The sequence below is a fragment of the Bubalus bubalis genome, chromosome 6 (assembly GCF_019923935.1).
Source record: "Bubalus bubalis isolate 160015118507 breed Murrah chromosome 6, NDDB_SH_1, whole genome shotgun sequence".
NCBI lineage: Eukaryota > Metazoa > Chordata > Mammalia > Artiodactyla > Bovidae > Bubalus > Bubalus bubalis.
Window position 1 is genome coordinate 6,027,592 of NC_059162.1, and position 23,143 is coordinate 6,050,734.

The 23,143-nt window shown below is 40.5% G+C and overlaps 1 long non-coding RNA gene across 4 annotated transcripts; it reads left to right on the forward strand.

The window, feature by feature from the left end:
• Positions 1–28: 28 nt before the first annotated feature.
• On the forward strand, positions 29–6,033 carry LOC123465868. 4 transcript variants are annotated; one of them, XR_006641160.1, is made up of 3 exons: positions 29–191; positions 3,477–3,594; positions 5,807–6,033. It is a non-coding gene; the product is annotated as an uncharacterized LOC123465868 (long non-coding RNA). The 4 variants fall into 4 exon arrangements; XR_006641161.1 differs by lacking the exon at positions 5,807–6,033 and adding an exon at positions 5,647–5,706; XR_006641159.1 differs by lacking the exon at positions 5,807–6,033 and adding an exon at positions 4,715–4,883 and having other exon boundaries at positions 3,477–3,608.
• The last annotated feature ends 17,110 nt before the right edge of the window (positions 6,034–23,143 follow it).

The window sequence follows — 23,143 nt, forward strand, 5'->3', positions numbered from 1 at the left end:
AATTGGATTCTGCAGGAAGTGGCTGAACGGCGGTTTGGGGAAGTAATCCGGCTTTGCCGCGGAATTCCCGAGGTCAGTGGACGTGTTTGGCTTTAGAGATGAAGAGCGAAAGTGAATAGAGGGTTTCTGGAGACTTAAGCTAAGCTCCGGGTAACAAAGAAAGGAGCACGTGGGGCTGTCAATGGGGCAAGGTAAGTCATAGAGACTCAGAGTGGTAATAATGCTGATGTTTTTTGAACAGAGCCCCCGGGTTCTGTGTTGGATGCTTACAGGTATTATCTCTTTTCAGTTCAGTCACTCAGTCATGTCTCTTTGAGACCCCATGGACTGCAGCACGCCAGGCTTCCCTGTCCATCACTAACTCCCCGAGCTTGCTGAAACTCATGTCCATTGAGTCGGTGATGCCATCCAACCATCCCACCCTCTGTCGTCCTCTTCGGCCTTCAGTCTTTCCCAGCATCAGGGTCTTTTGCAACGAGTCCGTCTCTTCGCCTCAGGTGGCCAAAGTATTGGAGTTTCAGCTTCAGCATCAGTCCTTCCAATGAACACCCAGGACTAATCTCCTTTAGGATGGACTGGTTGGATCTCCTTGCAGTCCAAGGGACTCTCAAGAGTCTTCTCCAACCCCACAGTTTGAAAGCATCAATTCTTCGGCGCTCAGCTTTCTTTATAGTCCAACTCTCATATCCACATGACTACTGGAAAAACCTTAGCTTTGATTAGACAGACCTTTGTCAGAAAAATAATGTCTGTGCTTTTTAATATGTTGTCTAGGTTGGTCATAGCTTTTCTTCCAAGGAGCAAGTTTCTTTTAATTTCATGGCTGCAGTCACCATCTCCAGTGATTTTGGAGCCTCCAAAAGTAAAGTCTGTCACTGTTTCCATTGTTTCCCCATCTATTTGCCATGAAGTGATGGGGCCGAATGCCATGATCTTCGTTTTTTGAATGTTGAGTTTTAAGCCAGCTTTTCACTCTCTCCTCTTTCACTTTCATCAAGAGGCTTTTTAGTTCCTCTTCACTTTCTGCCATAAGGGTGGTGGTGTCTGCATATCTAAGATTAATGATATTTCTCCCGGCAATCCTGATTCCAGCTTGTGCTTCATCCAGCTCTGCATTTCACATGATGTACTCTGCATATAAGTTGAATAAGCAGGGTGACAGTATACAGCCTTAACGTATTTCTTTCCCAATTTGGAACCAGTCTGTTCCATGTCCCGTTCTAACTGTTGCTTCCTGACTTGCATACAGATTTCTCAGGAGGCAGATAAGGTGGTCTGGTATTCCCATCTCTTAAAGAATTTTCCAGTTTTTTGTGATCCACAATATCTCTTTTAGGATTCATTAAAAAGGGAAAAGGGGCTAATAGATACCATCATCAACTTAGGGATTAATTCAGGGAAATTATGCCACCGAAAGCTATGTGCAGAAGTTCGTGCGTGCATGCTAAGTCACTTCAGTTGTGTCCAACTCTTTGTGACCCTATGGACTATAGCCCACCAGGATCCTCTGTCCATGGGATTTTCCAGGCAAGAATAATGGAGTGGGTTGCTAGTTCCTACTCCCATGTGGGTAGAATCCTGGTCTTCTGCCTCCCTTCTTTCATGCTGCCACAAGAGCCAGACACTGCCGATGCCTTCCAACTGTTCCCTGAACACACATGTACCTGAGTGAGTTGGATTCTTTAGTTGATGCCTGAACGAGGGGCAGGCACCTCGTACCTAGTCACAAATCAAGGCCTTGCAGCAGAAGATGGGACGATAGTACGGCCTAGTTGTCCAGGAGAGTGGGGGACAACCATTTAGTTTCATTATGTATTGGGACACTGGAAGATATAATAGAACTTGCATCTGACTGCAGGCTACAGTATTAATTAGTGACGGTGATGTACTGGTTGGGAAGTCTGCACTGAATCAAGTGAAAAATAATGCTGGAAAGATTGTATTGACAATAGACAAATTCTGGTACTTTGTTGTATGGGGGAGTAGAGGCTCTTCCTATTAATACAGAAATTTATGCTGATTTGAAGTAAAAGTCCATTTCATATTCAGCAGTTTAGGGCTTTCTTTTCCCCTTTCTATGTCCATTTACAGATGTAATTCTCAAAAGTCTGAATCTAATAAAACTCAAAAGTTAGTTAGGAAATAGATTTTTTAAAAACATTGAGAGTCTGGAAAAAAGAGACCTTTCTCATTGGCACTTACCAAATCAAGCTGATTACTTGTGAATGCATGTAACTCCACTAGACCATATCTTCTTAGAAACAGAGAAAAGGAATATAGATAGCAGTAATATAGATAGCAGAATATAGATAGCTCAGCTCTTGAGTCAGAAGAAGCTGGCTTTAAATCCCTCATTACACTGCTTACCAGCTATGTGGACTCAGGCAGCTTGTTTAACCTAACTAAACTGGTTTTTGCATCTTTAAAATAGCTATAATATCTGTTTTATAGGGTGTCATGAAGATTAGATAGATTTATTCATGTATAAAGTATTTGGCAGAATAAGTATTAATATTACCAGTTATTTTGACTATTATTATTTATACACTGTCTTAGTAAAATATCCTGCAAATGTTAAGTGTTCAACCATTGTTAAGAGTCCAGACAAGGAAAAGTGACCTATTTGTAAACCAAAAATAGAATGAACGATATGGAGAGAGAAATATGAGGTGAAAGAAGAGCAGAATGATGGTATTTATAGGATAATAGTTGTGTATTTGAATGATAATTTTACTCTAGATATGGCAGATTGATAGTTTATTAGAATTAAAGTTAAGAAAAAACTAATAGGTATTTATTCAGGTTGTCTTGATTATAAGGGTAGATCTAACTCTTCAACATTTAGTTGTCTGTTACTGGTCATTGTGGAGTAGAAGGCAGAACATCAGAAATACAGAAATCCCAACCTAGACTGTCTAGAGTTTTGTCATCATTCATAAAGACATTAACTACAGCAGAAAATTAGATTCCATTACTCTTTATGGCTGCAACATCTTTTTCCCCTGCACCTATGTACCCTCACATGGTCCATATCTGCTCTTATATTTCATTTTCCCTCTCAGCCCTCCTGCCATTACTGCCCTTCCCAGCCTAGACCACTTGATTTGTCAATATCCAGAGGCCCTGTGTTTCCTTGCCTCAGACCCCAGTGCCTGTCAAGACCTTAATGCTGAGTCTGCCCCATAAATCACCAGCTGAGCACCTTGGAGGAAATAACACAAAGTGACATACAGCAGATTCTTGGTCTGCAGCTTCAGCTTACTCCAGGTCTTGACACTCCTTTATCATTTGTCAGCTCCCAGTCTTATAACTTTCAGTGATAGCTACTCCTCCTTCCTCAGCTTCAACTACTTTTTTTATTGGAAGGTGACTAGAGTTGTCTAAAAGGTATTTTTCAAGCACTTAACACACATTCACATGTGCCTGCAATTTTTATGCCAGTTCCTTTTTTAATTCGTGTTCTTTTTCTATTATAGATTGTGCTTGAGATCCCAGATGACAGACCTGTAAAGACTGAGCAGACCTTTAACTGACAAGACGGGATGCTCAGTGAGACCATCACAGCCTGCAGCTAGGACTTCATCTTTAACTCAGGTGGTGTTCCTGCGGTAGCTAGTGCTTTTGGTTAAATTTTTTTAAATCTCTTTTTAAGTGACAAGATTTCCAAATTGTTTCTGCTTTTTTTTAGTGTGTTAGTAAGGATGAAAAATTGATTCACTTGGTCTAGTGTGGTCAGAATAGGTGAAATACTAAGACTGGGTCTTATGCCCTCCTTGCCATCAAAGACCCACTCGTTTGAGGATGGAGATTTCCTAGGGGCTGCAAACATTTCCAGCAACCTTGTACCTAGTTAACTGAGAAAATTCAAGAAAATTCAAGTAACATATCTTAACTTCCTGTCCACCCCACATTTATCTGCCTCTCTTATTGATCTTGGAAAATGAATAGCCCCCACTCCAACTGTGCTATTGATCAGTGCCGCTTTCTAGACCCTATGTTACCTTTGACACCTTTGATCAGACCCTTCTTGAAACCTAAATCCCTTTGCTTCTCTCCTGTTTGTTCTCCTTATCTCATGCTTCTTAAGGGCTCTTTCTCTGCCTGTCCTTTAAATAATATAAGTTTAAACCTTGATTTTTTTTTTCTCTTTTTTTGCATGAATATTCCCCTTCAGAGTACCATACTTGCTCATTGTTTTAAGCTATTTGCTTAAGGATCCTAAAACTACTACTATACCTGACTTCTTCCTTGAGACTCAGACTTTTATTTGCCTACTAGATAGATCCATTTGGGAGGGCTCATGAGCCATTTAGATTCTAATTTATCCCTTCCTTTTATTTCAACTACCAATCTATCTCACTGTTGCCTCCAACCCTCACCTACATCCCCCAATTTGTCTTTTCAGTAGCAGCCAGAATGATCAGTCTTAAATGTAAATCTGACCATTTTACTGGTCTGTTTCAATGTCTACAACCCTCCCCCGCCCCCTGCCACCACCACCATCACCTACAAGATAAAGTCTACCTCCATAGCCTGTATCCTAGGACCTCCGTAATCTCACCACTGTTTATGTCTCCACTGTCATCTTCCATCACACCCACTTCCCATTCATAACACTGTTTTATACTTACAGAACTCTCATATTATCATTGACACTGTCTGGACTGTCTTGATTTTCTTTGTCTAACTCTTACTTTCTTTACTTATTTTTCAGATGTCTTCTAAAAAGCCTTTCCCTAATCCACAGACTGAGCTAGTTGACTTTCCTTCTGACTTTCTGAGTGTTGATTGATTTATCCAGAAAATACTTAGCCTCTTATTTTGTGCCAAACACTGAGCTAGATATGGAAATATAATAATGAACACGTACATGTAAAAATCAATCTAATAATTGACGTGACAAAGCTTATATTCTCATAGGGAAGGGAAACTCGAATTTTAAAAATGTAGTTCAGTCTGAATGGTTCCATGCTTGTGAATAGATAGGAATTAGCCAGATTAAAGGCTGGAGGGCAAGATAGAGATAACTGTAAAGGCCCAGACATGAGAGGAGAGCATAGTCCAGGAACAGAGATTCTAGATGCAGGGGAAGTAAACAGGCCCAGATCATGAGAAGTATTGCTGATAATATTAAGGCATTTGACCTTCTTCCTAAAGATAATAGTAAGTTTGAAGGGTTTCAACATGATTAGGTTTGTATTTTAGGTGATAACTCTGGTACTGTGAGAAAATGGAATTGAGGAGTGGCAAGACTAATGGAAGGAAAACCAGTTAGGCCATCATTGTAGTGATTCAAGGAAAAGAAGATGGCAGCCTGTACTAGGGCATTGCCAGTATGGATGGAAATATAAACCCAGAGGAATTCAGGAAGTAGAACTGGCAAGATTTGACAACTGAATTGGAAGGGCAGAGGTGAGAGAAATAAAGGGTAGAGTTCCACAAACAAGTTTTAGTGAAGACCCTATTTGCTATCATATGTTCACAGCCTGGAAGCCCTTAGACATTGTAGATGCTTGATAAATATCTGCTGAGTGAGAGTTTTCTGGCTTGAGCCTAGATAAATGAAATGCCATTTTTTGATTTAGGAAATGTAGAGGTGAACTCATTGGGGGAGGTGGCTGATGATTGAGTTTTGGATGTGTCTAGCTCAAGATGCGGAGAAGGCAATGGCACCCCACTCCAGTACTCTTGCCTGGAAAATCCCATGGATGGAGGAGCCTGGTAGGCTGCAGTCCATGGGATCACGAAGAATCGGACACGACTGAGCGACTTCACTTTTCACTTTCATGCGTTGAACCCACTCCAGTGTTCTTGCCTGGAGAATCCCAGGGACGGGGGAGCCTGGTGGGCTGCCGTGTATGGGGTCACACAGAGTTGGACATGACTAAAGTGACTTAGCAGCAGCAGCAGCAGCAGCAGCTCAAGATGCCTGTGGGAGATACACCTGGAAATGACAGATACAATGCAATTGGGAGAAATCTCAGACATATTCTTTTATACTTTAAAAAAATAAAGTTTTATATTTTGTTGAAACGATCTGTTTTGTGTCTGTCTCCATTACTACAAAGGATTGATTCTTTTTTTTTTTTTTAACTTTTTCAATTGGAGGAAGATTGCTTTACAATGTTGTTAGTTTCTACTGTACAACAACTTGAATCAGCCATAATTATATATATATATATATATATATCACCTCCTTGGGCCTCCCTCCACCCCACGCCACCGCCACCCCCATCCTGCCCCTTCAGGTTGTCACAAAGCAGCGAGGGCTGATTCTAAATGACTTGATTCCCTAGCACCTTACACCATGTCTGGCACAAACAGGGCACCCAGGCATTGTTGAACTGAACTACTCCTTTTTAAACATGGTACGTCTAACAGGAGAAATTAATAGTAGTAGTCTCTGAGGACGGAGACTGGGGCTCAAAAGATTTTATTGTATGTATTTTGGTTCTTCATGCTTTTTCCCTCATTTGCTTATATTTCCTATGAAAAATAAAAATGATGAAAAAGAAGTGCTCAATTTGTATGAACTTTAAGCTGAAAACAATACTCCACCTATGATCTGATACAGAGTAGAATATTAATGCTATATGAAGTCATACTGTTAATAGCATTTTTTGACCACATCACATTATCAACTTGTTTACAAATTTGATGATCGTATCATTGTTGCTGTTGTTCAGTTCACTTACATAAATAATATTTATTTATGTCTTTAAAAAAGTGAAATTATCAGCACATACTTTATATTAAGGGCATCAGGAAATCTTTGAAACTATGTATTGTGAGGTATAGTTAAAACTTACCAAGCCAAAGGAGTATGGTACTTTTATATCTGCCTAACAGTTCATATGCGAGAAAGCAGTGTGCCTCTTTGACCTGTCAGCTAACATTTATTGTTTGCTAACATTACAAGTAGTATCCAACATGCAAAACCCTTTCTTTACAAGTGTTGGAATGTTCCTTTTACATCTTAACTGTAGTTAATTATGCATGAATATGTAATAATGCTTTTATATATTGTGAATTGGCATTTTAGTGTATAGTTTTATTTAAGGTTGGGGTTCTAGGTGTACTACAGATGGACTGATATTTAGAGGTAAATCTAGTAGCACTTTTGTTTCCACAGCACATTCACTGGGTGGCGCTGTTGTATTAATGCTGACCTTACACAATTTAGACGTTTTCATTTGCTTTTACATAAGCAAGTAGAGTGGAGTGATGAACATTGAACACAGTGTTCTAGGTGGAAAAGTTAGATTCTGACTTTGTTGGCTTTAAGATACATATTTAGAGTTCAGGCTTAAGACAAACAGCGAATTCAAAGTAGGTGTCTGTTTTTGTATTGCCTTTTAGTCATTCCAAATCTGTTAATCTACTTCATTCCTCATCTGTGTCCATCTTTATTAGTAGATTTGGGAACTGGGCTATACATTTGAGTTACTTTAAACAGTATCTTTGTTTTTGATTCAAATGAAATTTTTAGTCTGAAACCATAAAATATATGTCCTTTCTTTGTTAATTTGTGATGAACTCTAAACCGGATGTAATGAAGCAAAAATTTGGTATATTCTACTTTAACCTCCTAGTATCCTATCCTCAACTTTCACATCAACCTGTATTATTGTAACATAGCATAGAGAACCTTGGGCTTCCCAGGTGGTGCTGGTGGTAAAGAACTGGCCTGCCAATGCACGAGACATAAGAGTTGCTGGTTCGATCCATGGGTTGGGAAGATCCCCTGGAGGAGGGCATGGCAACCCACTCCAGTATTCTTGCCTGGAGAATCCCATGGACAGAGGAGCCTGGCAGGCTACAGTCCACAGGGTTGCAAAGAGTTAGACTCGACTGAAACAACTTAGTAGCAGCAGCAGAGAGCCTAAGAAATCAGTAGCCCATACAAATGGAGTATTGATAAAAATATTTGTCTAATGTGACTTTAAAATACGATTTTTATACTTTGGGTATTTCTTATTTTGGTATTGTGATATCCTATAGTGCTAACAGTTATTTCAAGGAAGTTTAAGAGATTCTTGGGGGAGGAGGGGTAGGAAATGTGAACACTTACGTTAAAATTAATCATTTATAACAAATTTTGGAAAAGGAAGTTAAAAAATAGCACCAATGACGACAGTATCAGAAAAGTCTGGAGATAACTAGGTTGTTTGTCAGAGTTTTAGTGTCACGTCATTCCAATAGATTCTTTTATGCTAGTGACTTCTGTTATCTAGAGTAAATCTTCTAGTATGGACTTTATTTAATAAACTCTTAGAAGGAAATCACTTCTAAGTTCTCAACATCTTCTTTCCATAGCCCCTAATCTTATTTCTCTCAAAAAGAAGGCTGTATCTGTGTTTTATCAAAGCATTTCTACATTAAGTACCAGGTAAGAGTATCTAATTTCATCATTAGTATTTGAAAAAATTACCCTTCAGTTTTCACTGACTGTTAAGCAGGCAACAGATAAACAAATTGACCATGTAAATTTAAAATTGATACCTGAATGTAGTCCCTAGGATAACCCATTAAGACAATTTCCACTTATATACCTTTTGCATACAGCATTTAAGTAATACTAGTTCATGTTCATAGAAGGTATTCTAGGTGCTAGGTCCATGTATTTTCTCATTAATTCTCACAACTGCATGAAGTACTTTCCATTCCCATTTTTCAGATGTAAAACCAAAAACTTCAGTCACTTAAGAAAACTTAAACAGTTTGTTTATAGTCATACATCTAGAAAAAGAGCCAAACTTTGAACCCATGCGGTCTAACAGTGGAAGCTGTCTTTAGCTACTCTACTGTACTGCCTAATCTCAAACCCTTATAACTGGTAGGGGCAGTGTTAATTTTTATAACAGACCCCTTCTTGTGTTCCTCATACTTTCATCCTGCAGACATGATTGATGGCCCCTCCAAAGAATGGGGATTGCAGCTGAAGTTTCCAAGCTTCTAATCATGGCTTGGTCTTTCTGGCAATCAGCCTTCATCCTGAAGTTATCCAGGAGCTCACCATAAATTGCCTCAGAGCAAAAGATGCTTGGATTATCCAAGGTGTTTAGGTGCTCTGTGTTAGGAACTAGGGTCAAAGACCAATTATTAGAACAAAAGATATTCCTAGCACCTTTATCAGTTGGCAAATTACAAAAGTTTTAGCAGCGCTGGCCAGGAGCCAGGGCCTAAAGTCAAATTTTCTATTATATCACAATAGCACAGTAAGAAACTACAGTGTCCTCTTATCTGCTCAAGTTTAGACTCATTATTTCAGTACTAGTGTGTTTCTCACATCATCCAGTCCACTTTTCTTATTTAACTTAATCTTCCACTACATGTGTTTTATTTAAGTGTTCAGTTCAGTTCAGTTCATTCGCTCAGTCGTATCTGATTCTGCGACCCCATGAATCGCAGCACGCCAGGCCTCCCTGTCCATCACCAACTCCCGGAGTTCACTCAGACTCACGTCTATGGAGTCAGTGATGGCATCCAGCCATCTCATCCTCTGTCATCCCCTTCTCCTCCTGCCCCCAATCCCTCCCAGAATCAGAGTCTTTTCCAATGAGTCAACTCTTCACATGAGGTGGCCAAAGTACTGGAGTTTCAGCTTCAGCATCATTCCTTCCAAAGAAAGAACACCCAGGGCTGATCTCCTTCAGAATGGACTGGTTGGATCTCCTTGCAGTCCAAGGGACTCTCAAGAGTTTTCTTCAACACCACAGTTCAAAAGCATCAATTCTTCAGCACTCAGCCTTCTTCACAGTCCAACTCTCATATCCATACATGACCACAGGAAAAACCGTAGCCTTGACTAGATGAACCTTTGTTGGCAAAGTAATGTCTCTGCTTTTGAATATGCTATCTAGGTTGGTCATAACTTTCCTTCCAAGGAATAAGCATCTTTTAATTTCATGGCTGCAGTCACCATCTGCAGTGATTTTGGAGCCCAGAAAAATAAAGTCTGACACTGTTTCTACTGTTTCCCCATCTATTTCCCATGAAGTGATGGGACCGGATGCCATGATCTTCGTTTTCTGAATGTTGAGCTTTAAGCCAACTTTTTCACTCTCCACTTTCACTTTCATCAAGAGGCTTTTGAGTTCCCCTTCACTTTCTGCCATAAGAGTGGTGTCATCTGCATATCTGAGGTTATTGATATTTCTCCTGGCAATCTTGATTCCAGCTTGTGTTTCTTCCAGCCCAGCATTTCTCATGATGTACTCTGCATATAAGTTAAATAAGCAGGGTGACAATATACAGCCTTGATGTACTCCTTTTCCTATTTGGACCAGTCTGTTGTTCCATGTCCAGTTCTAACTGTTGCTTCCTGACCTGCATACAGATTTCTCAAGAGGCATGTCAGGTGGTCTGGTATTCCCTGTTGTTAATTTATAATATGTTAATTTCTACTGTACAGCAAAATGACTCAGACTCAGTTATGCATATATGTGTGTTTGTGTGTGTATATATATATACATTCATATATACACTTTCATTTTTATATTCTTTTCCTTTACAGGTTATCCCAAGATGTTGCTCTCTATGTTATGCAGTAGGACCTTGTTGTCCATCCATTCATATGTAATCTACTGACTCCAAACTTCCATTCCATTGCTTCCCCACTTCTTGGACCTGGCCTCCCCCTTGGCAACCACAAGTCTGTTCTCTATGTCTGTGAGTCTTTTCTGTCTTTAACTGTCTTTTAAAGCATACCCTCTGTTCTCATCAGACTGTCTCCTCACCATAATCCCAGCTCCCATCACCGTCAGCCCTCAGTAGCTTATTTCCACCCTAGTGTATTTTGTTCCTTTTCCATTTAGGGTTCTCTTTCCTGTTTCGTATCTAGCCAAATTGAATTCAGCTATCACTTCTTTCACCCATCCTTCACTTCCTGCTCTAGTCCACACAGATCTCTCTTTTATTTGTTCTCCTAGTATGTACCACATAGTAACATACCATGCTATAAGTTCTTGGATAAGTTCTTCCATACAGGTAAATTTGATTATCTTAATTGCAAATACTCTTAAAGTCCTAAAATTACTCTCAAGTCCTAAAATTTCTTTATACATCCTATAACAGTGAACTCCAGTTGGTCTATAAATATAGTCTGACCCATGAACCTATTTAGATCCCTGATAAAGTTTTATCAATTTAAATGAGAAAAATAATACAATGTAGTGAGTTTCTCATAAAGCTGGATTTATTTGGTTTCAAAATCAGCTTAATATTACATCGTCTTTTCTATACTTTTTGCATTGAATTATCATTTCTTCCTGAGGTGACTGTAATAGATGGCTGTTTTCTAAATGTTCCTGTTTGTCAAAGTACGTAATTGTCAGTGCTGTGTCAGCGCCTCACTTTTGCTTGTACTGCTTCAGATGATCCAAAAGTCAGAGCGTCACTGCCGTCACATAAGAATTTAATGATTAGTTACTTTAATTCATGTTGCACGGCTCATTTATTCAAGAAGTTTCAGTTGAGTACCAACTCAATTTAAAATGCATTAAATATTAAACACATTGAGAACATGCTGGTAAACACTGAAATGAGGAGAGATTCTTTTTATTCAGTTGTTGCCTGGCAGACCATGTTCTCTGGTAAAGTGATCTGAACTAAATGTTAAGAATCACTCTCACAGAGAAATTTTTGTGTTTTTTTTTTGTTTGTTTGTTTGTTTTTGTTTTTGTTGTTGTTTTTTAATGTAGTTCAGTAGTCAGAATCATTTGTGATGGTGAACTTGTTTGAAATTCAAATTTTTGGACCCCCACCCCCAGACCCACAGAATCAGGATCTCTGGGTTTAAGAATTTTAGCATTTTAGAGTCCTTTCCCCAAGTCATTCTGATGCAGTTCATTAGAGTTGAGAACAACTGCTAACCTGGCAGACTAATTATAGATCTAGATTCAGGACCCAGTTCTGCCAGTTACTAGTCATCATTTTTTGGGGAAAGTTTCTTAACATCTACAAATCTCAGCTGTTCTAGAAAATATGGTTAATAAGTCTGCTGAGATGAGGACCTAGTGAGATAGTAACTATAAGGTAGTGGTCCAATGAGTATGGTCAATAAATACTAGTTAACTTCCTTTCCTTCCTTTGAAATTCCTTTACACTTTGATGAGTAGAATAGTTTCTGATAATTTATTTGACATTACTCTGACTGCAACCAGTTGTGTGTTACTAAATTTTTTTTTTTTCTTTCATCTTTTTTTCTTATTGCTGTTGAAGCCAAGGTCATCCTACTTGTCATTAAGGAGCAGGAATATAGTACTTTCTTAATCCCCAGTTTCCTGCTGCTCCTTTTCTTACCAGCAAGTAACCAAATAGACTAGAAAACATTTGGGTGTTGGTTTCTATTTGGGGAATTCTCCTTAACTCACATTCACAATACGTCTGACACTGGATGGGGGGTGGGGGGGTGGGCGGGAAAGAGGGTACTCAGAGGGGGAGTGCAGTTTCCATCAAGCAATTATTCAACAACCAGCTGGGTGTCCCACAGTTCGGTTCAGTTCTGATACTGTCCACCTGGAGTTCGCATCAGATCCCACAAGTTAAGAAATTGAGTCCACAAGACTGTCCCCATTTCAGATGTCAATCACAAAGTCTAGGTTGTTATTGCCTGGAAAATCCCATGGAGGAGGAGTCTCCATGGGGCCGCTAAGAGTCGGACAGGACTGAGCGACTTCACTTTTGCTTTTCACCTTCATGTATTGGAGAAGGAAATGGCAACCCACTCCAGTGTGGAGAATCCCAGGGACGAGGGAGCCTGGTGGGCTGCGGTCTATGGGGTCGCACAGAGTCGGACACGACTGAGGCGACTTAGCAGCAGCAGCAGGTTGTTGCCTGTACTTCTGACCAATCACCTATAAACCAGGGTTTCCGTGACCCCTCCTTGGGTTTGATAATTTTCTAGAATGGCACACCAAACTCAGGGAAATTCTTACTTGTGTTTACCAGTTTATTATAAAAGATATAATAAAGGATACGGATGAACAGTCAGCTGAAGAGATACATAAGATGAGATCCAGAAGAGTCCTGAGCATAGGGGTTTCTGTCCTTGTGGAGCGTAAGTGTCCTAGCCTCCTAGATGGACTTTCCTGGTGGCTCAGATGGTAAAGCATCTGCCTACAATGCTGGAGATTCAGGTTCAATCCCTGGGTCGGGAAAATACCCTGGAACAGGAAATGGCAACCCTCTCCAGTACTCTTGCCTGGAAAATCCCGTGGACGGAGGAGCCTGGTGGTCTCCAAAAAGTCCACGGGGTCGCGAAGAGTCGGACATGACTGAACGACTTCACTTTCACTTTTTCACCCTTCCAGATGTGCTCACCAACCCAGAAGCTCTCTGAACACCATACTATTGGGATTTTTATCACGGCTTCATCATGTAGGCATGATTAATCATTAACTCGGTCTCTAACCTTTCTTCCCTTGCCAGAGAATGGGGTTTGGAACTAAAAGGCCCAAGCTTGTAGTCATAGCTTGCTCTTACTGGGGACCAGCCCTCTTGGACGCTATCCAGGAGCCCACCAAGACGGCCTTATTAGAACAAAAGACACACTCCTATAATCCAGGAAATTCCAAGGAATTTAGGAGCTCTGTGTCAGAACTAGGGTCAAAGACCAAACATGAGAACAGAAGATGCTCCTAGTGCTTTTATCACTTAAGAAATCCTTAAATTATAAAGGTTTTAAGAACACTGTTCCAGGAAGCAAGGGCATTGTTTCTATTATTTCAGTTTCCTACTCAATAAAACAGGAACTTATTCTAGATAATTTAATAGATCCTACCTGCTTAAAAAAAAAAAGACAAAATTTTCTAATTTTCATTTCATAAATAAAAACTAAGAAGTCTTTATTAAGTTCTCCAACTATTACCACTTTGCTAATGTAAAATGCTAGACTTAGATTGGAAAAAACTATTTTATTTCAGGGAAAATAACTAGAGTCAATTTTTATATAAATGATGACATCTCTGGCTCAGAAAGAAGATGCATTAGGGAGAGATAGCAGGGGCTAGAGAGTGGGAAAACCACACTTTGAGTAGCCTAGTCATATCAGAATCCCATAGCTCTTTCCTCTGTTTTAGTGTTACCTCTTATAGGAGTTGCTCCTAAATATGAGATGAGTTCTTTTGTATATGAATTCGGAAATTGAAAGATTAGAAAAAAGGCATTTTGTATTATTAAATAATTTGCTAGGGCTGCTATAACAAGTACCTCAAACTTGGTATCTTTAGCAACCAGAAATTCATCATCTCATAGTTCTGAAGACTACAAGTGCAAGATTTGTAAGCAAACAAGGCCATCACTGAACTCAAGCTTGGCTGCTTCCCAACTGAAAGTCCAGCATTCAAGAGACAAGTGTTGGTGGAAAAGGCGAAGTCATTTTATTCAGAAGACCAAAAATCTAGAAGGTTGGTGGACTAATGTCCTAAGACCACCTCCAAGTTTCAGGTTGGAAGACAAAGATTTTGAAGACAAGTGTGAGGGAAGGGGCTGCAGAGGCCATGAAGGGCTTGTGCACAATTCTCAGGCTGGTTGATATCAAAGTGAAGTTTTGAGCATTGTCAACATTTTGGTTTCAACCAATCTGGGGTCTACATGGTTGAAGTCAACAGTTTTCATCTGATGGAAGTCTGCTTCCTGTAAAAACAACTAGTACTTTATCTATCTATATCTTTCAGGGAACTGGGAGTTGAGTGACTCTGCCGCTGTGGCTGGTTTATAGTCTAAATTGTTACCAGTTTCCTAGCCCAACAGCTATTCTTCATTTTTACATCTTCAGATTTCCTGCTCATTAACTCTTGAGCCAACATTTGCAGAATCAGGGGAGGCCTGGAACACTAAAGCAAAGCCTTTCACTTCAAAGGACAGGGATATAGGAGCTTGTATGCAGTTTCAGTCCCCCTTTTACTTGATACTCCTCAGTCTTGAGGGGAACAGGATTAGGACAAGGAAGGGAATGCAATTTTGCATGGAGGGGTTGACCATAAACTCTGCAGAGGAAACAAAGTTTGGGGTTTTGGTCTCGGGGGCATTTGGTCTCAGATTAAGGTGTCAACAGAGTTGGTCCCTTCTGAGGGTTCTGAGGAAAAATCTGTTCCATGCCTCTCCCCTAGCTTATGATGGGTTGCTGGCAATTTTTGGTGTTCCTTGGTTTGCAGATATACCACATGACATCCTCACTATTTTGTATCTGTGTCCAAATTTCTCATAAGGACACCAGTCATATTGCATCACCCGAATGACCTCATTTTAACTTGATGACTTCTATAAAGACCCTACTTCCAAATAAGGTCAAATTCTGAGATTTGGGGGCTTAGGACTTCAGCATATTTCTAATGGAGGGTGTAATTCAATCCGTAAAACATGATTCACAACACCCTTCCTGAACAAGATCTATAAATAGCCTGAGGGTTCAAACCAGGACAAATGTGCATGCTTTCCTCAGAGCAAAATGCAATCCCTTTTTGTACCTCCTTTTTAAATTGAGTACTAATTTATTATTGTTGTTTTGACTAATGTCCTTTGAGTGCAACATGCTCAGTTTATGTGTTTCATTTTATTTTTCTTAGAAACAGAACTCTTAAAAAGCACTGTCTGAATATCTTCAAAGGGAACAAGCAAAGGTAATTGAATTGGTGGCACTTTGGGTCTTGTCATAGAGAAAAGTAGGTTTCATTCAAAAGACCATAGACGGCTATCCTAATTTACTGAGAACTGACAGTGTCCCTGAATGCTAAAACTGTGCACTTAGTGAATTGTTGTTTTTATCATTGGTAAGTTGTGTCTGACTCTTTTGCAACCCCATGGACTGTAGCCCACTAGGGTACTCTGTCCATGGGATTTCCCAGGCAAGAATACTGGAGTGGGTTGCCATTTCCTTCCCCAGGGAATCTTCCTAAGCCGGGGATGGAACCTGCATCTCCTGCATTAGCAGGCAGGTTCTTTCCCAGTAAGCCACCAGGGAAGCCTACTTATTGAATTCACAGAAATAAAGTTGAAAGGAACATAATAGAGTGAGGATGTATCAGTTTAGAAACAACTTTAAAAATATGCCCAAACTCCAGCCTGCTGATAGCATAGTAGCTTGCTAACATTGAAAAACTTTGTTTTAATGTGTGTAGTCAGTGTTCAGTGATCCATGTTACATCCATATCATTCTGAAGGTAGTCATATACCAGCATTGGGCACCACAGTTTTCTAATGTCAGTCACAACTGATCAGCTGAGGACCTGCAACCCTACTTAAAATCTGGCTGAGAGGATAAAGTAAGGGGAGTGTTGTGCAAGAGAATCACAAATAGAAATGCCAACAAAAGGGAGAGCTTGTCCTCTTATTCCTTGCTCATCTGTAGAACCTACAGGCCTGCTTTAGAGTTCCCTTTGGAACACAGTGGGGTAGGAGAGATTAGGAAAGCTTGACAAGGAATTCAAAAGAGCATGTTTTAAACATGAAAGAAAGTGCCTATTTCTTATTTAGATATTCTGAAAGCCAAAGGCTTACTAGTGTAGCCTGCACCTGTAAGGCTTAAAGGCACCAAAGTAAGGAATATTTGGGAAGAGAACCCATGGGTTATGAGGCTGCATGAGAAAGGATATACTGGTGGGGGAAGGGTAGGGGCAGGATCCCTGAAGTACCTCAGACAGCCATAGGACCAAGAGACTGAGCCCCCATCCAGAAAAAAATATTGCAGCTGGGCTGGAGACACACTAGGCTTAGGACAACTGAACACCTCTTCAAGAACTAAGCACTCCACCAGCAAAGGACAGAGCCATTCCAAGGCAGGGAAATTCTAGAAATGCCTTACACCTTGGTGTATGGATGGTTTTGTAAGATGACCTCTGGTTCTCCTGTCCCTCTCCCTGCCCCGCCCCTAATTTCAGTGAAAATAGACCCAAGAAGGGAGGGAAGAAGTGGAGGAGATGCCACGCTTCACCTACTCCCCTCCCATTTTAAACTAACAAGTCTGTGTTTAGTAATTAAAAGTGAACAGAAAATTACGGAATCTGTCTAAGATACTCTTAAATGAGAGATTTAAGATGGCCTAGTTGGAGGTAATAATTAGAAGAAATGAAACAGTTTAAGGTTTATAATGTTTACACTGTAAACACTCTTGAATCAAGTCATAGTTCCATTCTCAGAAGGGATCTTCAGGTCTGACAAGCTAGAGATAACTGAAGATGATTATTAGACCACAGGGCTTTTATAAAAGGGGCTTCCTGGATGGCGCTAGTGGTAAAGAAGGAAGGAATTTCCTGCCTACCAATGAAGGAAATGTAAGAGGTGTGGGTTTGATCTCTGGGTCTGGAAAATCCCCTGGAGAAGGAAATGGCAACTCATTCCAGTATTCTTGCCTGGAGAATCCCTTGGACAGAGGAGCCTGGTGGGCTACAGTCCATAGGGTTGCAAAGAGTTGGACATGACTGAAGCAATTGAACATGCATGCATGCACTCAACTGAGCTAAAATAACTAGAAAGGAAGGCTTAAAAAAAAAAAAGTCTTTTTAGCTATTCTCAGTGTGTGACCTTCTAATCATTAAAGAGTCAGTGTCTGATTGTTGTATATTTAGGAATCCCCATTTGAATAAATTCAACAAAACATTTATTTAACAAATATATGTCGATGGCCTCTTATTAGGCAGAAAGCATGTTAGGTGTTGGCAGGATAAATACAAAGAAGGGGGCCTTTCCTGATGGTCCAGTAATTAAGAATCCACCTTGCAATGCAGGGGATGAAGGCTCAATCCCTGACTGGGGAACTGAGATCCCATGTGCCATGGAGCAGCTAAGTCCACGTGCCACAACTGCTGAGCCTGTGAGGCACAACTAGAGAGCTGCCGTGCTGCAAAATCTTTAAATAAATATTAAATAAATAGATATCAAAGACAGTATTGCCTGTCCTTGAAAAGGTCATTGTGTGTGTATTTATAAGTTCAGTTCAGTTCAGTTGCTTAGTCGTGTCCGACTCTTTGCGACCCCATGGACTGCAGCACGCCAGGCCTCCCTGTCCATTGCCAACTCACAGAGTTTACTCAAACTCATGTCCATTGAGTCAGTGATGCCATCCAACCATCTCATCCTCTGTTGTGCCCTTCTCCTGCCTTCAATCCTTCCCAGCATCAGGGTCTTTTCAAAGGAGTCAGTTCTTTGCCTCAGGTGGCCAAAGTATTGGAGTTTCAGCTTCACTATCAGTCCTTCCAATGAATATCCAGGGCTGATTTCCTTTAGGATGGACTGGTTGGATCTCCTTGCAGTCCAAGGAACTCTCAAGAGTGTTCTCCAACATCACAGTTCAAAAGCATCAATTCTTTGGTGCTCAGCTTTCTTTATAGTCCAAGTCTCACATCCATACATGACTACTGGAAAAACCATAGCTTTGACTAGACAGGCCTTTCCTTCTCTGTCTCTGCTCTTTAACATGCTGTCTAGGTTGGTGATAACTTTTCTTCCAAGGAGCAAGTGTCTTTTAATTTCATGGCTTCAGTCACCATCTGCAGTGATTTTGGAGCCCCAAAAAATAAAGTCTGTCACTGTTTCTATTGTTTCCCCTTCTATTTGCCATGAAGTGATGGGACTGGATGCCATGATCTTAGTTTTCTGAATGTTGAGTTTTAAGCCAGCTTTTTCACTCGCCTCTTTCACTTTCATCATGAGGCTCTTAGTTCTTCACTTTCTGCCATAAGGGTGGTGTCATCTGCATATCTGAGATTATTGATGTACCTCTACCAGAGGACTACTAGACATACCAGAGAGTGGATAGAAGTGTAGAGTAACACCCAGGAGGAAGCAATTGACTTCTTAGGGAAATCATAGAGGCGTCACAGAAAGCATGACATTTAAGCTGGTTCTTGGAGTAGGTCTTGTGGCTCAGCTGGTAAAGAATCCACCAGCAAGTGCGGGAGACCTGGGTTCAATCCCTGAGTTGGGAAGATCCCCTGGAGAAGGGAAAGGCTACCCACTCCAGTATTCTGACCTGGAGAATGCCATGGAATGTGGGTCACAAAGAGTCAGACACAACTGAGTAACTTACACTTTGGAGTAGGTGCACATTAAGCCTATGAAATCATGGTAGCCTTTAATGCCTTGCTCAGATTAGTTTATCAGGTTGTTTTTCCACCTGGCAGTTTGATGAGAGCAGAGCAGGGAAGCTCTGATGGAAGGAAGGGGTGCCAGAGAGAGAGGGCCTTACAAGGAGTGAAGTCTGGAAGTCAGGGCTCCTTGAGTCTCCCCAGGGATACAGCAGGGCTACTAGGAAGAAAAGCTCTGCCAGAAGTGGAGGGAGACAAAGCTGTAGCCTACATCACTTTGCTTGGGTCTGGCCTGGTTCTACTGATCTATTTCAGGGGCTCTTTTTGAAATTATATTTCATATACAGGATTCTGTCCACCAGACAGGACAGTCACTGACTCTTAAGACTTTGCTATTTGAAACAATGTATGCAGATGGATATTCATATAGGACAATAAAACAAGGCCTGAACTAGGTGCAAATGCTCGCAGCAGAATGAGTAAGTGTTGGGGGCCAGAGTGAGCCATTCGGCCCGTGGCAAAGGTCATGAGGAAGGAGGCTCGACATACGCAAAGGCAGGATCAAGCCTCAGGAGTCCCCCTGGAAATCCTCGAGCATCTACCCCCATAACCAGAGCCTGCCTACTTTACTACTTTGTGCTCATCTACACCTCTGACTTTATGGGGGGCTGTCCCCCACCACCTCTTTCGGAGAAGGAGTTAACTTAGAGCTCCAGTTAATAAAAACTCCTGGGCGTGACGAGTGTTTTAACCTACAAACTCCTCTGAAGGTTCTCTAGCCTGCCTGACAGGCTTGTCTGGCCACATGTGATTGCTCACAGCCTCCCAACCGTGAGAGGCACGAGATGCTTTAAACCTTCTAAAAACAGGTTCCTTAGAAAAGTTAGAAAACTATTAGTATAAGTATAATGGGCTGATTAGAAACTGTATTGGTGAAGGGTTTTTCATTTGTTGAGCCAATGTTTGTTGCTAAGTCTCCATATCCCCTGCCCTTACACACATTAATGAATATATAGAAGAAATAAGTATTAACCTTTGATATTAATCACATTAGACCTTAGGCTAAGTAAATTCTTTCCTTAACTAAAACCCACTACACCCTCACCCTATAGGAATGTAACTTTATTTGGGTGGCATCTGTTTTAAGAATAATCACCCCTGGAGAAATAAGTGTCCTGTTTGACTGACCACTGTCACAAGGAGAGGGTCATAAATTGTCAGCAGGCCCCCTGGCCAGAAGATGATGCAACACCCCTAAGACCTCTGTATACATTTGTATGAAGTACCTGACTTTGATAAAAGTCAGGACTGCTGACCCCGCGTGACTTATGCATAACATCTCAGTGTATAAAAGTAGAGCACACACAGAAGTGCAGTTCAAGTTATCTTCATCCTTACAGCCCTCTGAAGCTTTGATGATCTACCTTATGTTTTTAAAATTTCCAGTTTCAGGGAGGTATATACTAAGACATTGGCTAATTGTATGATTTGGAGCAATCAGAAAGATACCATTTTTAAAAGTAATCCTAAAACTAGAAGGTTGGACTAAATTACCACTACGAGCCTTTCCAAGGCTACCTGTAATTTATGAGTAATAGACGCTAGTTCCAATACTTTGGCCACCTGATGCAAAGAAGCTCCAATTCTTTGGCCACTTGATGCGAAGAACTGACTCATTGGAAGAGACCCTGATGCTGGGAAAGATTGAAGACAGGAGGAGAAGGGGATGACAGATGATGAGAATGGTTGGATGGCATCCCCAACTTGATGAACATGAGTTTGAGCAAGCTCTGATAGTTGGTGATGGACAGGGAAACCTGGCATGCTGCAGTCCATGGGGTCACAAACAGTTGGACACTGAGCGACTGAAATGAGAGGCTAGTTCATTCAGTGCTAATGATCTTATAGTCAGATTTGGTGCACTTAGATCAAATTCATTTATTTAAGAACTATTTGGTCAGTCATCTGTTAGTGAGGCTGCCAGATAAAAATACAGGTCACCTGTAAATCTGAATTTCAATTAAGGAGAAATGACTTTTTCTAAGTATGTTTCATGTAATATTTAAATATGCAAAATACTCAAAATATTAGACTTAAAATTAATTTTTAACTGAAGCTCAAGTTTAACTAAGTATCATAATTTTTTTCCCCTAAATCTGGCATTCTTATTATTAAAAGCTAGGCTCTGGGAAAGATGAAAAAGTGAGTCAATTATAGATTCTGCCCTTGAGTCAAAAGAGATTCAAATGTAAAACCACATTACAAAATGAAAAGTGATAAATTTACCAGAAATATAGAGTGAGAAGATTATAAAAGTTGGCAAGAGGGAGAAATTACTTCTAGGCTTAAAAAACAAGGGAAATCTCTGATCTGGGCTGAGAAAGATGACAGGATGAAGGCATGTGAATGTGGTAGGGAGAGGAAGAAGGCATTCCTGGTAGACTTCATGGCTTCAGTAAAGTCTTGGAGGGACAGCGTGGAGTGAGAGAGGTCCACTAGTCACTCAGTTTGACCATGGCCTGATTATATGAAGGGAAATAATGTCAGAGAAGATTGGAAATGTGAGTTTGGGTCATACCAGGAGAGCCTAGACAGATAGGAAGGGAAGGGAAGTCGCTCAGTCGTGTCCAACTCTTCGCAATCCCATGGACTGCAGCCTACCAGGCTCCTCTGTCCATGGGATTCTCCAGGCAAGAGTACTGGAGTGAGTGGCCATGGATGTAGACTGGAAGTCTGAATAGGCCAAGGAGTTTGGCTTGGTGCCCAAAGGTTTTTGATCCAGGGTCACACTGCGTACCAAAGAGACAAGGAGAGTATGAAAGATCATCCCAAACCAACCACCTCTAAGAAAACATGGCTCATTAGTTTTGTCTTTGTTCACAAAAGAAAACACATCTTAAAATATGTACTAAGTGGAGAGGAAATGTGGTAAAGTGGAAAAACTGTAAGCTTTGCTATAGAAGTATTCTGAGTTTAAACCTCCATTTTCCCTCTGACTTTATTTCCTGTCTCTGAAGCATGGTTTCCTTATCTGTAAAGCAGGACTAACTGTGTTCTTGTTATGCTTGGATGTTGTGAGTAGGTACCACCGTGTACCTGGAACACAGTGGGAGCTGACCAGATACTAATTGCTGAGTTATTATTTTGCTTACTACTTATTCCTTATTCCTCTCTAGCTTCCAGAGTTTCTTATTTTATTGTAAAAGGTGAAGATGCTGCTAGTAATTAGAAAACTTCCTTTCAAAAATATTTACTTTTTCTCTCTTTGTAAAGAATTAGTATTTTTAAATGAATTAAAGCATGCTCATCTGAACTGAAAAATACAGAAACAACCAAGAAACCAATATTTGGAATGTGGGGGCCAAATATTTGCTTTAAACTGGTTCCTCAATGTCAAAAAAAAAAAAAAACAAAAAAACAAACAAAAAAAAAACCCTTGGTTTTCTCCCTAACTTAAATATCACATGGTTAGAATGGGAATCCTGGGAAGAGCTTGAGTGTTTCTGGGTGATTATTAAGTGAAAGCAGCCATTTCTACTTATTTATCTGTGGCCTGACCAGATGATGTGAAAGTTGTACCTCAGCTAGTGAGCCAGGGAATCTCAGGCATGCTCCGTGCTTGTTGGAATAACAGCATGTGCGGTCTGAGAACCAGAGGGAAGGAGAGACTTGAGAAATACTAGGACAGTCTATCTGTGTAGAGATCCATTCTAGATTATTATTCTTCTGGTTTCTGGTTTTCTCCCCTAGAATTCTATCTCAGTTGTTTATGTAAAATGAGCCACAAAGACTCATGATAAATGTGTTCTCTGAGAGTAGCAACCAGAGGAACGGTTACCCAAAGAGCCCTGTCATTGTCTGAAATAGCCACCGTTGCTGAGCTTGTGTGTTTACAGATAATGCCTCCCCATTTGGGCATTTTTCTTTCAAAAATGAATTCTCATCAGCAGTTACCCTTGTTCTTATATTTTCTCCTTTACTTCATTCCTGTCCCCATTGCCTAGTATCCAAAATAGATTTACAGCTGAAGAGAAACCACCCTTGTCTCTCCCCATTAGACCTGCAGTTTGCTCTCAAGTCTATTTCTTCGCATAGCCCAAAGTAAGCTGTGTCTTAGG